Source organism: Gymnoscopelus braueri (assembly GCF_963280865.1).
Source record: "Gymnoscopelus braueri genome assembly, chromosome: 12".
In the NCBI taxonomy this organism is placed as follows: Eukaryota; Metazoa; Chordata; class Actinopteri; order Myctophiformes; family Myctophidae; genus Gymnoscopelus; species Gymnoscopelus braueri.
In genome coordinates, this window is record NC_137614.1 from 920173 (window position 1) to 938050 (window position 17878).

Below are 17878 nucleotides of genomic sequence, written 5' to 3' on the forward strand. Positions count from 1 at the left end.
TACAATTAAACATTTCGCAACACACTGTACAACTAAAGCTTTTCTTCCCTGTGTGACTCTGCATGGAGTGAGTTTTTTCCGATGATTCCAGGTCCTGGCACATCTTTTTGCTCAAAGACAATCTCTGTCCTTCCACATCCGTCTTGTGTGACTTCCGTGTGATTAAAGGTGACCAATCTACACTGGTCTCACACTCATCACTGTCTTCAGTGATGTCAGATTCAGAACAGTTTGAAGAGAGGTACTGGTCATCTCTAGTTGGATGTGATGTTCCACAGCTCTCTACATCAGGTTGTATTTTCACGTGTTCAGTTGATGTGCTGGCTACAGGCTCTGTCTCTCTGTTTTCACCATCATCATCTTCACTTTCACTAGAAACAGTCCTGGCTAGAGAACTCATCTTCACCTGCAGACTGGACTCCACACACAGGTCTGGAATGAAGGAATAGCATAAGGACTTTAACAATAAAGACTTGGATGTGACATGATTAAGGACTTTGAACCATTAAGACCTGATAATGGGGGACCGAGTATGGGTCATCTTTTGTTTTCATTTCAAGTTTTTGTGAAAGTTTAGTTTTCACTACTAACTTGTAGGTAAGGGTCTATAGCACATTTTTGGTTCAAGTGTCAAGCACGACACATAATTATTGGACAGCATATATGTTATTAAGTCATGGAATAACGTTGGTTGGGAAAAACAAAATCACCAATAAATGACAATTTTCACAATATGTTAAAACACTTACCTCACATTTGATCTAAAATCAGAATATGGCATTGGATTACCCATATATTATGAAAACCTTCAAAAGCAAAATTCAATTGTTTCTACCTTGGTTTGATCAAAATGATATGTTTTTAATATATTTCAGCACATTGATGACCGCCATCTATAAATGGTCCATTTTGAGTTATCAGCAGCCATTTTTTTAGCTGGGCATACAGCAGATTTGGATTCAGCACCCCTTATTACACATAATGACTATTTGACTTCAGGGTTAAACTATAACATTTCAATCTGGATTCCAAATTTGTTCTATAGACCCTTATCTTCAAATTAGAAGTGAAAACAAAACTTTCACAATAATTTGAAATGACTGACTGTCCAGGCACCCCACTATGAGGCCGATTCTACAACTGCCTTCTAAAATCAGTAACTTTTTCGTGCCAAGGACCCCAAAATTGTTATATATTTGGCCGCAGACCCCCATCTGAAAAAGGTTTTGTGCCAGGGACCCCCAGAATAATGTCAAAAAATGTTGACGCGCTGCGAGCTTGTATATCTGCTATTTTTGAGAACCACTGTTTTAACACTTTGACATTAGGTCTGAATGTGGAATTACTGAGACTGTAGCTGCTGTGTTGGTTTTTAGCGCACAATGAATTTTACGTGCCTTTTACTTGTAAATGGTATTGTTGACAATAAAGTTGAACCTTGAACCTTGAACTGTTCTAAATCCTGAGTTTTCTGAAAAAACATATGCTACGATATACAGTATTTAATGGGTTAACAATAAGGACTTTGATGCGACATAAATAGTTGTATAATAATTATAATAATAATAATTGTATAGTGATTTGTTTTGGGTTAAAAATATAACAAAATGTTCAGATAGTGCTCATTGCTATAGAGTGTTTGTTCAGTAGCAGGAGTCTCTCCAGCTCTTTATTAAACAGAACATGCATTTTCAGGATAGAGAACTCAGTCAGGATTCAGATTAAACAAGTAAAATTGCAAGTGATGACACAAATAAATGAGCTGACAAAATTGGAACTGGAACACTATAAAAATTAAGCTGATAAATAGATACTCTCTGGTGATTGGATGCAATTTTGTCACCTACCTGATAATGTATTTGTATTTATTAAAGAGCTGGAGAGACAAGGACACCCCTGTTACTGAACAAACACTCTTTAGCAATGATTACTATCAGAATATAGAGCTTTGACCTTTTAACAAAGAAAACATGGGTTGAAAATGAAGGTTGAATATGAAACAGATTGTAAAGAAGTGAGACTGGACAATGGGATGTTTTTGTTTTGTTTTGTACCAATACTGACGTGCTAGTTTTGAACGCAGTAATTCCCCCATTACTGCTCCATATCAAGTTGGAGCAGTAATGTATCTTCAATGTCCACATTTTGTGCATTCACCAATCACATGCAATATAACAATAATTCTGTCATGATACAAATTCACATTCCATAACAATTCTCATCATAAACCATATTTTCTCTTCAAATGCATCTTTTCTTACTTTACAGCATATATTTTTTTCCCCCAGTATCAGTAAATCAGGTACCCACGCTAAGACCTGTAACAGTTTCTTGGGGGCTCGTACGGGATCGGCGCCACCTACAGGCCAAGGCTGGAAGCTGATCCATAAATTAATGACATCTAGGACCACAGCTGAGCTGTTTTGCTGTGAGCTGATGCAGTAACAGCTGAAATCTATGACCAGAGTGGAGCTGCGGCTGCAGTCCATGAGACCTTTGACAAGGATAGACCGATGTCAGCAAAGAACAGTGAACTTAATTAGAGACAGTGAACTCTAAACTGATGTGGAGAGTAACCGATGACATCTGATGTCATCTAGAGCTGCGCTGACGCTGCGATCCATGAATGCTGGGGAAGGAGGACAGGTGTGAGCGGTGATCGGTGGACCGAAGTAGAGACTGTGTCAACTTGCTGGACTGTGTGTGTCTGACGTGAGGAAGAGGAGAGGAGGTACAATAGCTGACAGAGAAAAGAAGAGTCTAATATGGGACATTAGGAAGAACCTGTTTTCCCTGTCACCAAGCAACCTCTTTGACATTGCCAAAAACGTCAGCCCAGTGCCAGGAGAAGAACAACCGACACTAGAGGAAGAAGATCACAAGGGTTGCTTTGATCACATCTGTGACTTCATTCTCAGCAAGCATCACCTTCAGTCAGAAGACAAAGGTATTACAGAATTGATGGTTCTGAAAGATATTGCTGACAGTGCACAACAGTTTCAGAAACATTTGCACAAACCGTTGATGGTAATACTGTTGATCTTGATGCCAGTGTTGATGTAGGGCCAACTGATTTTACTCAGGCAGCTCTATCTACAGTAAATACAGATCATGTTGATCAAGTCAGTGATAACACCAGTGCTGCTATGACTGATTCTGTTGGTGTGACAGACAGAAAATGTTAAGCTATGAGGAGCTTAGTAAACATTTTAAACAGTGTATTGACACACCTACCACACAGTCACTTTCCTCACAGCACTTACTGACACAACCAGCTGCATGGAACAGAGACCCACACACACCACACAATCGCTACCAATCTGAACCTAATACTTACCAGCCAGGTGAGAAGATGGTCTCCATCAGAGAACTCTTATCTCCACTGGAGAAAATTCAAAATTCATTACCTACAATAATGTGTGCCGACAGATCGATGAAGGGATCCAAGAGGGCTTCAATGATATGCTGATTAATAAAGACGATGTGACTGTGGAGGAACTTAAAGGTTTTTACAGTCCCACTTTAGATAGAAGGATAGCACTGAACCGTTTCAGGAGTTGATGTGTGCGAAACAAAATGCCCTAAAAATTCCTCAACAGAGTATTTTAGCCTCAAACAGAAGATACTGTTTACATCCAGCTTTCCTGATGCAAACATTAAGTACAGCAGAGCGACAGTCCAAGACATTTTCTTGTTGAATGCACTTATTGTAAGTTGCTTTGGATAAAAGTGTCTGCTAAATGACTGTAATGTAATGTAAATGAGAATAACCAGTGAGGAGAGCGAGAGGCAACGGAGGTTAGGCCCAACACCCCGCCAAAACCAAACCAAAGCGCACAGTGCACAGCTCGAGGCAAATGCAGCACAAGCCATTTTGAGTTATAAGCACTTTGAGAATGTGATTTTGTGATATTTATATTTTGGGAATGGCAGGAGCCATCTTTATTTTGTCGGGGAACATGCGACACCCACAAAAACATTACATTATTGTATATTGTGTATTTTGGTAATAATTTGTTAATAGGTCTGTTCACTCTAGGGAATCTCAGAATACTGACGTTGTTTCCTGGAAACTTCCATTATTAGTGCAGGAACCAAAAGCCCAAAAGTTGACTATACCCCTCCCCGGGGTAGAACAAAACGTGACATCGTTTTTTCATATCTTTAGGATGTCCCCTTCATGAAATTGATTGTCACAAGTTTTGCTTTTACTGCAAAAGTCATGAAATTGATCCATAAAGTAAATAATTCACGACTTCCTGAAACTCATCATGAGCATGGAGCATCGAGGATGGGTTCGGGATGAGAAAGATGTGGAAAATAGAAAAAGTGCTCCTCGGAGCACAAGTCTCCGCCAGGTCAGGTAGGTTATTATGGCCTCCTGGTGGCGCTATAATGGCCAATGTGAAAAGGGTGCCATTTCTTCTTAGGCCTTGCACGACAATCGGACACTGCATTCATGATTTGAGGCATTTTGTTCCAAAAATGTGGTTTGCTAAATTAGACCTGCTGGTGGCGCTATAACAGGCCAAGGTGAAAAGGGTGGCATTTCTTCCTCGGCCTAGTGGGAATGTGCGTGCCAAATTTCACGGAAATCGCACACTGCGTTCATGATTTGAGGAATTTTGTTCAAAAGGGACCTATCCTGCAAACTTTGGAAGGCAATGTTAGCCAAGAAAAAATATCGGACACATCCATGTTGACATGACTATAGAGATACTGTATACCGATTTGCGTGATTTTTGGACAGAATCTGAAGGAGTAAGAGCAAAAAATGTGTATTACAAAACTCAGCCTCCTGGTGGCGCTCTAAAAGGTATATGTGAAAAATGCAGGGCAAAGGTTTTTCCTTGGCCTCTAGGGAGTGTGGATGCAAAGTTTCACACAGATTGGTGCAGTTATAGCTAAAAACGTGAATCGGCCTGTTATAGCGCCACCATGGGGCTGATGTGAACGTTTTCAAGTGGCATTTCTTCCTGGGCCAAGTGGGAATCTCTGTGGAAAATTTCACGAAAATCGCATGCTGCGTTCATGATTTGAGGCATTTTGTTCATAATGTACCAATCCTGTAAACTTTGGAAGCCAATTTTAGCCAATCATGATGGAATATGGAAAATCAGACAGATCCGTGTTGAGCACATGGCTATAGAGATACTGTGTACCGCTTTGCGTGGTTTTTGGACAAAATCTGTAGGAGTAATAGGAAAAAAATTGTTTTGCAAAAGTCTGCCTCATGGTGGCGCTATGACAGGCTGATCTGAAAAATGTGGGTCAGAGGTTCTGCTGTGGCATCCAAGGAGTGTGTGTGCGCAGTTTCACAGCGACCGGGCCAACGGTGGCGGAGATTAGCTGCTCGCAGACAGAAGGACGGACACACACGGACGGACGGACGGACGGGGGGCAAAACATACTCTCTCGCCATGCCTATCGGCCTGGCGGAGACAAAAATCATGGAGATTATGGAAGAAAGGCAAAACCCATTTGACTTAGACACCGTTCCTTACATGCTGATAAACATTGCAACTGGGCAGCTGGCATCAGATCGAGTTTCCAAAGAGTTGTCAAACTTCATTGAAGATGGAAAGATGCAGAGCATGACATTCATTTTAGAACGGTTGGTCAAAGAAAAACAATCTAAAAGTTTTTGGGCTCCAGAGTAGAGGGTAGCATGGGTCCACCCGAACCCGAATAGCCGAGACCCGAACCGAGAACCGAACATTTTCGGGTCCAAACATATTGACTTGTCCGTCGGGCAGGTTCGGATCGGTTCCAATTCCCTTGGGGCTTGGTCGGATCCATTTGAAATGGATAGACCCGTATGGACCCGGGAGGACCCGAGTTTAAAAAAAACAAAACAATATATATATATATCTCTCAGGGATTCCGTTAGCCAGTATTTACCGGCCATTGACCGGTAAAATGTTTAATTGGCCGGTAATTATAAACACCACTGGCCACCGTGGCCGGTTGGGAAAAAATGCTGTTATTAGGCTATTTTATCATTTAAGCCTATTATTAATATTATTATTTGGATAAAGTAGTTGGCTACAACCATTAAAATCATAATCATTTAAAGTTTTTACCATGATCTGACTGTGTGTGGTTTAATTCCGACAGCCTGCTCTGCTGCGCGCTGCAGTTATAGAATAGCCTATTCGTTGTACGATGGTGTCGCGCGTTGAAAATATCAGAGCTACAAGCTCACAGCACGTCGCAACGCGCCGCTTTGTGAGCTTGTATGTCTGCTATTTTTGATACGCCACAACACACGCTCTCCTTCTAATCAGCGCTGAGTAGGGTGTTCGCTCGGTGTTGATAAAGAGAACCGTGATTTTCCGAGGTGATAGAATCTGAACCAAGCCGCCCGGACCCAATTGTCGATAAAGGGACCCGAACACGTGTGGGTCGTGGATATTATGCAAGCACACAGGGACTGTCTGTCTGCAATGGATAAAGTGGTGAAAGTTGGGTGTCGCGCAGGGAAAGGCTCTGGCACAGCTCGCCCTAAAACACCCTCGCCCCCATTTTTCAGGCGGACCAGCGCTTCTTGTATTCTTGTATTTGTTTTACTGAGGATAAGGGTAGAAATAGGTTTAGGATTAGGCAATAGGCATAGTTTTACTGAGGTTAAGATTAGGAATAAGGTTAGGTTTAGGCATAGTTTACTGATATGTTTAGGAATACCAGGCGAATACCGCCGGATTTTCCCGGGGGCGACTGTGTTTTGGGGCGAGCGCCGAGCGGGTGTTTTCATAGTTTTGCGCAGCAGTTCACTCATGCACACTTTATTCATTTCATTTTAACACCTACAACAGGACAGGTCACACAATGGACAATTGATATGCATCTAGGCTCATTCCTATGTTAATTTATAGGTTGATCTGGGGGGATATGAAAGTCTGTGAAAACGTAGCTGTTCAACTTCTGCATGACGCAACCCTCCGCTGTAGCTCACCTCGGAGAGGCGCTGACTCGCTGAGACGATCAGTCTCGATGTTATGGAGAAAATAAGCATAATATAGCATCGGACACGGTTCGGGTCTAAAGACCCGGCCGGATCGGCTCCATTTTCCCCGGGTCCATTTAGGATCGGGTCCAATTTTAATCGGCTCCGTTTCGGACCGGGTCCAATCATTCTCTGTGCCGTTTCAGGTAGGGTCCAGTAAATTTGATTTCTTTCTAGGGTCCGTTCGGTTCGGTTCAAATATCCTCGGATCCGTTTCGGTTCGGGTCCAATTTTTTAGACCCATGCTACCCTCTACTCCAGAGTCCAGAAAGTGTTCAGCCACCTTCGCTGATATGAGGAAGCCATTGACTTCTAAAACAAAAGGACAGATTGCAATGGATTCAGATATCCTCTTCAGAAGATTGTTGGCAAGTATACGAAAAACTGCAAAATCAACACTGGCAAAGAAACCGGAGGGTACTGTTGAAGAAGGAAATCACTTGCCAGATGCTGCGTCACCATCTGCTCATATCATAGATGGCATGATCATGTTGCAGAGTTTCAATGATTCTGGATTTCAAACATTCAATGATCTTGGAGTGTGTGTGTTGTGGAAACTTCTCTCTCTATTGAATCAAAGTCAGAATGTAAACTGTGTCACCATAGTTTTTGATCGATATGATAATCCATAGTCAATCAAGTGTCTTGAGAGGGAGAGAAGAGGAAACGTAACAACAAGCAAAAACACATCATATCACAGGCACAGGAAACGTTCCAAATTATAGACAGTACCTTCAGAGCTGTGGTAACAAAGAAGCCCTTTGCTTGTTTGTGTCCAACTACGCTCTAGGAGCAGCACAGACAAGACTCAAAGACCGAGATTCCATTGTATTGGCAGGAGGATTCGAAAATGGTCAGGAGGTCAGGATTGTTGACCATACAGGAGTCTGCTGCTTGCCTGAGTTGTACAGCACACAAGAGGAGGCCGACACCAGAATGGTACTGCATGCAATCCACCTCTCTCACAACACCATCATTGTGAAAAGTGATGATACTGATGTACTTGTGTTGCTCATCTCCTATGTCAGTCGACGACTGCTTGGAACAGCTACCATTTTCATGCATGCTGGTCATGGGGATAGACAACTATACATACCAGTGTCTGATATTTCAGATAAATTGGGAACGGCTTTGTGTGAGTCTTCCAGCATGCCACGCATTGACCAGATGCGATACAACGAGCAGCCTGTTTAGAATAGGCAAAACAACTGCTTCAACAAGCTGGAGAAGCACATAAATGAGCTTCAGGGTCTGAGAACCTTTGGCTTGACAGATTGTCTACCAGAGGCTTTAGCAGGAGCAAGACATTATGCCCTCACTCTCTATGGCCTAAAAAAGAAGGCAAAGGGCCAGCCGTGTTCCTGTCTTGATGAGCTCCTTGCATTCTTGCATCAACGACAGACATGCCAGTCTCACATCTGCCTCCCACTGAGGATGCTTTTGAACAGCACGTTCAACGGGCTATGTACCAAACTTGTATATGGTGCCACAGTCATGTCCCTAAACCCCTTCTGTGGAATCCAGTTGGAAAGGGTTGGATTCTAAAGGATGATGCATCACTGCAGCCTGTCCTGTTCAAAAAGGAGCCTGCACCAAAAGCAGTAAGATACCTCACCCATCTCTACTGCAATGATAAAGATTGCAGTCAAAATGGAAAGTGCCAATGTCTGTCTGTGGGATTGCGCTGCACAGAATATTGCTCCTGTATTTACATGGACTGTCCTAATGCTTGTGACTAATTCAACCCGCTGAAGAAAAAAATTTGAAACAATAAATCGGTCAGTCAGTCTCCCCCCCACACTGTTCAAAATAGTTGTTGATTTGGAAATATTGCAAAGAAATATAAGAAATAAATGAAAATGAGAAAAAGCTGCTGATTGGTTATTTGTCATTAAGAATGGAACACAAAATGTAGTGTATGCTTCTGCATGTGCTTAAACCATACCAACAATATTTTTGCTGCTTTTGAGGTGGAGAGATATGTGAGCAGGCCTGGTGTTTCGGGCATCAACTCGCGAGATGAGAAACGGTAGAAACTAAGCAAAATAACTTTTGGCTGATTTTCGTTTTTTTCCATATTAACACAGTTCGAATGTCGAGCAAGCTTTCAATCCCAACAGATATCCGTTTTAACGTCATTAAATGGTTAAATTTGTATAGTAAAGTAGGCTCCTATTCTGCTAGTCTGTGTGCCTGTTTGTGGGTCCTGTGGGCGGAGAGTTTGGTAGAGAGTTGCTAACCAGAGAGGTTTCGATTGGTCATATAGCTAGGCATTGTACTCCGGTTACAAGCCTAATCCCCGCCCATCAGTTTCGCTCCTCTCTGTGGTGGTGTAAAGTTACTAAGTACATTTACTCAAGTACTGTACTTAAGTACAATTTTGAGGTATTTTACTTTACTGGAGTAATATCCACTGGGTGAATATTCAACCTGAGGCTGAAACTAACTTCACCACGGTGGACCCTGGTCCAGAGCGTTAGTGAGTTCCCTCTAACGCCCTGGAAGACTCAAGAGTAGTGAAAATAAACAAAACCATTTCGCTACTCACTGAAACAAAGGCTGTTTTGTGTTGTTGAAAGTCTATTCTCGGAGGTGGGAAGCCTCTCAGCACCCCAGCTACTCTGTAAAATACACTTTTTGGGCAGAAAATAAAATATGTCCGCAAGACGGAAATTATTTTGATTTACTCCACAGTGCCCTCTACAGATTTGGTTAATGGTAAGTTCAAATTGTCCAGATCTGTAGAGGGCGCAGTGGAGTAAATAAAAATAATCTCACTAACGCTCTGGACCAGGGCTAGGAAGCGGCCAGTATTGCATTAGTCTTTTTCGGGACAGAATCTAGTTGTATAAACAATATAAGGCTTAACAAAATAAAACTTTGGTTTCCGGTTGGCTGTCATTTTAGGGCTGAGTAGGTAGGGAATTTATTTTATTTTATTTTTATTTTTATTTTTTTGTGGGAATGACGGGTAGCAATTTTATTTTTTATTTTATTTTATTTCCTCATGGGAAGGATGGGTAGGTCGTTTTTTTTTTTTTTTTTTTTTTTTCCTATGGCAATGATCGATATTAATGCTTCTTTTTTAATATATTCTATGTTTTCCTGAGTTACCAATTTCTAAATCATTAAATGGTTCATGTACACTGCACTTACAAAATAGTGTCTGAAAACAACAAACAATAATCAATTGAAAACTTTGAATAGAATGTCCACACACTGGTTGAATACTTTTGAGTTTTAATTCAACTCTAAGTAAAGCACCAAAGTAAAGTGCTGTATCACTCACATACCAAAAATATTAATACAAAACAAACATCTTCAAGTAAACGGTCCATGAAAAGTTCACAGACCTTTTTAAATGACAAACATTTCAAATTAAACTTTTTTCCCCCTTTCCAATGTTCAACAATGCAATATTTGAGAGAATGTAGCTATTAAAATATATGACACTGTTCCCCAGACAACTGAATTGTAAAACACAAAGACTACAGACCAATTTTGTTTTGTCTATCTCAATGGTGGCCAATTTAGACCTACAGTATTCCACAGCAGCCATCTTGATGTGTCAATGGGTAACATGGGTGTATTTTAAGTAAGTAATTTTAAGTCCCCATTCAAATGGGTGGGCTTATATTGACTCTTAATTACACCTGACTGTGTAAATACCCATTGATGACTGACAGGTCAAAGTTGTTTATTTTACTTTTTTGAATTGTTCAAAACCTTGAAAAGCACTATGAATTTGATGTATTATGAAATAGGTAAATAGGTCTTTATTGGCCACCATTGATACATGCATGTGTAAACAAAAGTGCAGTGGTGGAAAAAGTACTCAAATGTTTTACTTAAGTGAAAGTATGAATACTGCAATGTAGAAGTACTCTGTTACAAGTAAAAGTCCGCAATTCAAAATGTACTTGAGTAAAAGTACAAAAGTATTGGTATCAAAATGTACTTAAAGTACCAAAAGTAAAAGTACTAAAATGTAAAAAAAATAAATAGCAGATCTACAAGCTCACAACGTGTCGCCATTGTGAGCTTGTAGATCGGCTATTTCCAAATAGCCTATGTATAAAATAGGGCTAAAGTGGTTAATGTATGTTTTATAATATACAAATGTATATCTGAAAAGTAACTAGTAACTACGGTTTTCAAATAATTGTAGTGGAGTAAAAGTACAATATTTGCCTCTGAGATGTAGTGGAGTAGAAGTAAAAGTGTTGGAAATTGGAAATACTGAAGTAAAGTACAAATACCTCAAAATTGTACTTAAGTACAGTACTTGAGTAAATGTACTTAGTTACTTTACACCACTGCAAAAGTGGTCTGTAGCCTTTGTGTCATGGCCCCATTCTATTTAGTGGACTATAGAGCACTTGCAAATGTAGTCCTAGACGATTTTAATAGGGGTTTCAAATTGTCTGATTTCATATGTTTCTATGCAGTAGAATAGTAACTTTCCACCACTGCCTATTTGTCGAGACTATACTAGAAGGCTTTGTCTAAACGGGGAATATTATTTACCCCATGCGCAGAGTGCTGGTGATGTTAGTGACACAAAAACACATAACGTTTGCTAGCTTTCTCACACTGTCACAGTAACGTCAGCTGAACTTTACAGTCAGTAGATGGGATCCGCAGGTCGTCGTCTCTGGGTACATCCACACATCTCCATCAAGTTGTCGTACGGACGACGGAAGTCCCATCCACTCCCATGTTAAGTTTTAAACCGGAAGTACCGTTCCGGGTTTTTTTTTAACATGGGAGTGAACGGGGCTACCGTCACGTAGCGTACCGTTGCACGCTAGCGTACGGACATGTGTGGATGCACCCTCTGGGACCGAGAAGCCGACTTGTCTCTCTCGTAGAAAGTTTAGTACGTCGTTAAACAATTCCTCCTTTTTGTTCTGAGCTTGTTTGGCGGTGGGCAAGTGCACGTTATGTTGCTTCCTCCTCGCATCTCAGGGCTAAATATTTAAGTTGAACATGGCCAAAACAGACCCAGCCTGAGAGGCTAGAGGCTCGGTGTGCGTAGAGAGTATGTCGACTGAGATGTGGGTCCATGTATCCGCTCGGTCGTGTCTCTGCTGCAGATGAAAACTGACATCGGCACTGTTTCACCTCCTTAATTATGTCTGCAAACGTTTTAGAAGTCAAGCGAATTATTTTAGGAGGTGGTTTGCACGGGCAGACGACAGACACTGTACACAGGTCCATGGCTGGAGGAGGACATGCATGTGCTGCTGTTGTTGTTAATGTGCGCCCGGCTGCGCCCGCCGTCTCCTCGCGATGATGCAATGACGCATGAATAGTAAAACAAAACATTTGCGCACATGATATTTTAGACGAAAGAAAACTTTGATTAAACTTCGCGAATGTGGTCGCACCAAATATATTTTTTGTAAGACGTTTTTGATCGACTCGGTCGGATTTTCACTTAATTTTTTTTTTATTTTTTTTTCACTCCAAATGCCAATAAAATCATCTGGGTCGCGCGTATTTAATAGGGTCGGTCGCCAACCGGAAACCAACATATTATTTTGTTAGGCCTAAGATTGTAGCGAACACAGCAGCTAGGTGAGGGCAGCCCCAGCTAAACAACAGGCCGCTCGACGTTCGTATGGAAGTATTTCACTGAAGATGTGGCCAAAACAACAGTGGAGTAACGAGGCTAGGAGCTTTAGCATTGTTAGCTCGTCGCCAAGCGTCATGGCAGAACGTACACCTGGTGTTTGCATTTCTCCATTTACAACTCGTACATCTACATAAACGTTCAGATTTCAAATATAAAGTTCTTATCTCATGACCACGGGTGTTATAATTATGTACGGGCCCTCATAAGTACCCGTATCTTCCGTATTGTTCAATAAAAAGCATTTTGATCCGATTGATGGCCATCTCCGTTTTTTTTTTCAACTACGCGGCCGTATCGGTTGGGGGGGGTATTGCACTCCTGATACGTTATAACTCTATGAGAAAATGGCCGCCGATCGGATTAAAATGCTTTTTATTGAACAATATGGAAGATACGGGTACTTAGACCCACCCGAAGTAAATGGTAACATCCGTTGTCATGAGGTAAGGACTTTATATTTGAAATCTGAACGTTTATGTAGATGTACGGGTTGTAAATGGAGAGTGCAAACACCAGGTTGGAGTTAATCCAGGACCTAGCTTGTGCGTGTCTTTATCATTAGTAGGTAAACCTCGACTATAGTCGACTACCAGTGGGTCAAATTTAATGGTGGAAGAAGCACTTGGTGGTAGCAATACCACAATATAGAAAGTAAAAGGCCTGTGCTCAAAATGTTACGTTCAAGCAAAGTAAAAGTACAAAAGTATTGGCATCAAAATATACTTAAAGTACCTAAAGTAAAAGTACTCAAATGTTTGAAAATAGCTGATCTACATGCTCACAACACGTTGCAATGCGCATTGTGAGCTTGTAGAGCGGCTATTTTCAAATAGCCTATGTATAAAATACCTAAATTTTTTTACTTAAGTACAGTACTTGAGTAAATGTACTTAGTTACTTTCCACAGTAAAAATCTGAAAATGGGGGAGTGGTTAGAGGAGTGGCTAGGTTGAATAAATTACCCATTGTTCACGCCCATTACCTGGAGCTGAGAGGTGCTAGAAAGTGGAAATTCTTTACAAGGGATTATCTCAGTTTAGACTATTAAAGATGACAAGATTCAAATGATCACATCTTCTTAAAATGTGTTCCAATTTCAATGAATGATACATCATATGAAAGCTTATATTCTGTACTTCAACAATCTGTAATAAAATGAAAAATGAAAAATGCCCCCTTGCTGCCTAAAGCACTGTACCCGCTCACATATTAGTGCAAGTATGATCTAAAAACAACTAGCAAGTAGAAAATGACAGAGGATTTACTTGGAACTCCCGCTTTCAGGGTAGGCGTTTTTTTTTGCCTGTGTGGTAAGTCACTTCATGGATCAATTTCATGACTTTTGCAGTAAAAGCAAAACTTGTGACAATCGATTTCATCAAGGAGACACCAAAAGATATGAACAAACTATTAGCCTTCCTTAGTTTACTACCTACTTTGTTAGCACTGTAGCAGTGCAGCTAGCCACAAGTGGCCTTGCCAAAGTAATGCAGTGACACTGCAATGATTCTGATACTGAAGAAAATGGTATTATGCTGTAAAGTAAGAAAGGATGCATTTGAAGAGAAAATATGGGTTATGATGTATGATGATAATTGTGTTATGGAATGGGAATCAATTATGCTTGTGATTGGTGAATACACAAAACATGGACATTGAAAATACAATGGAAAATACAAAATACAGTTTTTGAGGTTTAATAAAACCAGCATTATCCTTTGGATCTTGTGAAAGAGACTACATGTGTCCGTGTCTAATCCATGTGTCCTGTATTTCAGGGTAATCTATAAACTATAAATCAGGTACCCACGCTGGGACCTGTAACACATGTTCTAACTTTGTTCAGAGGTGGGGGAGTGCATCAATCATTTTTACCCAGAATTTGGCCTGTGTCGTCACCACTCAACTGCTATAGAAATATGATAAATGGAACAGACACCATTCAATGAACGCAATGCAAGTTTAAACTGCATAACATTCAGATTGTGAGATTTTGGATCTTTTAAGGAGATGACCAGACTACGACCATGTCCCATATGTATAATAAAATACCTGCTGCAAACAAAGAATTAGTGGCAGATTAATTTTATTAAAACTATGAACATTGTGAGTCTGCCTGTTACCACAGGTGTCTCTCAACAGCAGTCACCAGTAAATAAAACACTACATACCTATCTTGTACAACTTTACTACAGGTGCAAACCACAGTAAATAAAACACTACATACCTATCCTGTACAACTTTACTACAGGTTGCATCCTTGCATCAAACAGTCCACGTCCCTCGTCCATCTCTCGCTGTTCCTCTGACAACGTTGAATATCTTTTGGAGGCCATCTCTCTAGATACTGTAGACCTCTCCCTGTGGTCTGTGGAAATCAACAGTAGACAGAACTTAATAATATACGTACTAAAATATCAAAGTGCCAAATTATAGTAAAGTAAGTGTTGGCCCGCACTGCTGGCCTAGCGGTCTGGGCACCTAGGCTCTGATGTAGCCTGACAGTGCATCGCGGGTTCGAGTCCCGTTCCCGACGATTTTTACTGCATGTCTCTCCCATTCTCTCTCTCCCCGTTTCCTGTCCATCTCCACTATACCTATAAATAATGGCAGAAAAGCCCTAAAATATCTTTAAGACTTCTGGTCGTGGAATTTCTAAAGAATGCCGGGTTTTTACTGTTGCTACACTTAAAATAACAAGTGTGAACCCATAGTCATATTGTATATTGGTATATCACTAAGCTTGGGTACGCACAGATGTTATACTTATATACAAATATGCACGTTCCACGAATAGAGTCTGATTCATCATTAGAGTACGCTGAATCTGCTCGGGGGCACTCGTATGAGCCACAAATTATATGTGGCTGTTATTAGAATGCCTTATTCTTCATGCAAAATCAATTAAAACCTCAAATAAAATGTGAATGTGCCCCGGCCAACATTTGTGTTCTCTTTTGACCTCCATGGTAGCAGGTGAGTCAATGAGCTCATCAGGTTACAGTAAATTACAGTAGAACTATAATATACACACAATCTGCACGCAGCCTGTTGCATTGTCATCAACTAAAACAAACTGTCTGCCATCATAATGTAGTCGTTTTAATGGACGATGTTGATTTATGGTTTATTCATTGTAGTTGACATTGTAACATGAATGTACCCACATTGCACCAGAAGAAAAATAGGGCCTTAGTCGTGTTAGATTAGAACTAATTAAGTGATCTTTTTTTACCTGAGAGAGTGTTGCACCTGGTCTTCCTTTGTAGTAATGTCCATGTTGACACATCAGTCTCTTCCTGTTCCTGTTTAATCTGTGGAGGTAGTGGTTCCTCCTGGACCAGACTGGGGCTCTTCTCCTCACGTTGTGGAGGTTGTGGTTCCTCCTGGACCAGACTGGGGCTCCTCTCCTCATGTTGTGGAGGCTGTGGTTCGTCCTGGACCAGACTGGGGCTCCTCTCCTCATATTGTGGAGGTAGTGGTTCCTCCTGGACCAGACTGGGGCTCCTCTCCTCTTTACACACAGACAGAAGGAGGAGAGAAGAGAGAAGATGTATTTTTTCAGTGTTTTTATATTGTGTCCCTTTTGTATGACAAGGGTCCTAGAAGGAGCAAAACTTCTAGTGAAACAGAGGTTCCCAACCACCGGTCCGCAGACCGGCCCACCGGCCTGTGAGAAGACACCCAGGCATTCCTAGTTCAGTAGTGTTTATTTGTACCATATATGTCCATATATGGACATATATGTCCATATATGCCCCATATACAGACATATATGTCCCATATATGTCCATATATAGGGCACAAAATTGTAGGTCATGTGCATCAGCACAAATATAGGAGCACCGATTTGTAATCAAACTTTTAATTCATTCATTAATTATAAGCCAACTACAACAATAAAACAGTAGTTTATAAGTAACTTACAATGGTGGAAGTAGCCTTATAAACCCATGGTAGGCTACCACTAGTCTGCGGCTTTAAGCAATCTGGGACCAGGATTTACATGTAGTGTCCTGGCTGTCTGTCTGTACCTCAGTCATCGATCCATCTCTATCCTGCCTGTCTGTCCCTCATCTCTCACTCTCACTCTCACTCTCTCTCTCTCTCTCTCTCTCTCTCTCTCTCTCTCTCACACACACCTCGTGTTGAATGTAATGTAACCATGTGTTTACCAACCTGCAGTGTAAGGATGGATGTCCGTATCAAAATCACCGTCCAGCAGTTTTTTTTGTGTCTCCAGCAGAGTTTTTAGTGTCTCTACCTCTCTCTGGAGAAGGTTGCACATGAACTCTGCAGCCGCACTGAGGCGCTCCAACACAAACACTCTGACATTAAGCTTCACACTACAAACATCAACACCAAGCTGTTTTTCCAAAACACACAATATCTCCTCTCCCACCGACGTCATGTGTTCATTTATCTTCACCCGTACAGACGTCATTTGACTCATTTTACCGCATTTATGAGACATTTTCACCAAGCTCTCTGTTCCTACTGTAATATACTTATATAATGTGTAAAGCTCTCTGTTCCTACTGTAATATAATGTGTAAAGTTCTCTGTTCCTACGTTGAAGCTCTTAAATCCGCCATTACGCTGAAAATAAACAACACGCATTCACTTCCGGGTCAACATGAGCAGCAAAGGATCCAGCGCAGGCACTGTTGCCTTTCGCCACCTGGTGGAGGAGGTGTGGTACTGTTACTGAACAAAAGGATGGACGGACTGCCTTCTAATATCTTATGAATAAGGGACACTTCACCGAAAACTTGTTTTAATGAAGTTTAGGACTCAAGAAACAAGATCCTGTTTTTTTTTTTGTGTAAAATCTGTGTTTTTAGATATCTAGTATTAGTAATCTTCGCGTTGAATCGCGTACATCGTGACGTTATTTACGTCACGAGAGCTAGGTCTCATTCCTTTCCGCACTACATGTCTCGGCGCGTCTCAGTCAGACCAGCTCCAAAGACAGCCCCCGTAACACTTTGTTCAACCTTCTTTCCCCACTCGGCCACTCCCATTAGCTGCGGCCAGCGGGCAACCCCCCTTGCAGAGTGAGGCGCATTACTTTACCTGAGTTATCTTCTGATAGTTGTACTTGAATGTTGACATGAAATAATAATCCTGTGTAGTGTTTCATAAGCGCAAGCTTGAAAAAAAATACAGCGTGGAGTGGCAGCGCTGGTAAACAAACACCGTTGCGAAAGGCTAGGATCATAATACCAAGGATT

At 41.2% G+C, this 17878-nt stretch overlaps 1 long non-coding RNA gene across 1 annotated transcript; it reads right to left on the bottom strand.

The window, feature by feature from the left end:
• Window positions 1-310: 310 nt before the first annotated feature.
• LOC308096792 lies at window positions 311-15998 on the bottom strand. The gene is made up of 3 exons (XR_013934154.1): window positions 15880-15998; window positions 14872-15012; window positions 311-432 (listed from the first exon to the last, which is right to left on the bottom strand). It is a non-coding gene; the product is annotated as an uncharacterized lncRNA (long non-coding RNA).
• Between the last annotated feature and the right edge of the window lie 1880 nt (window positions 15999-17878).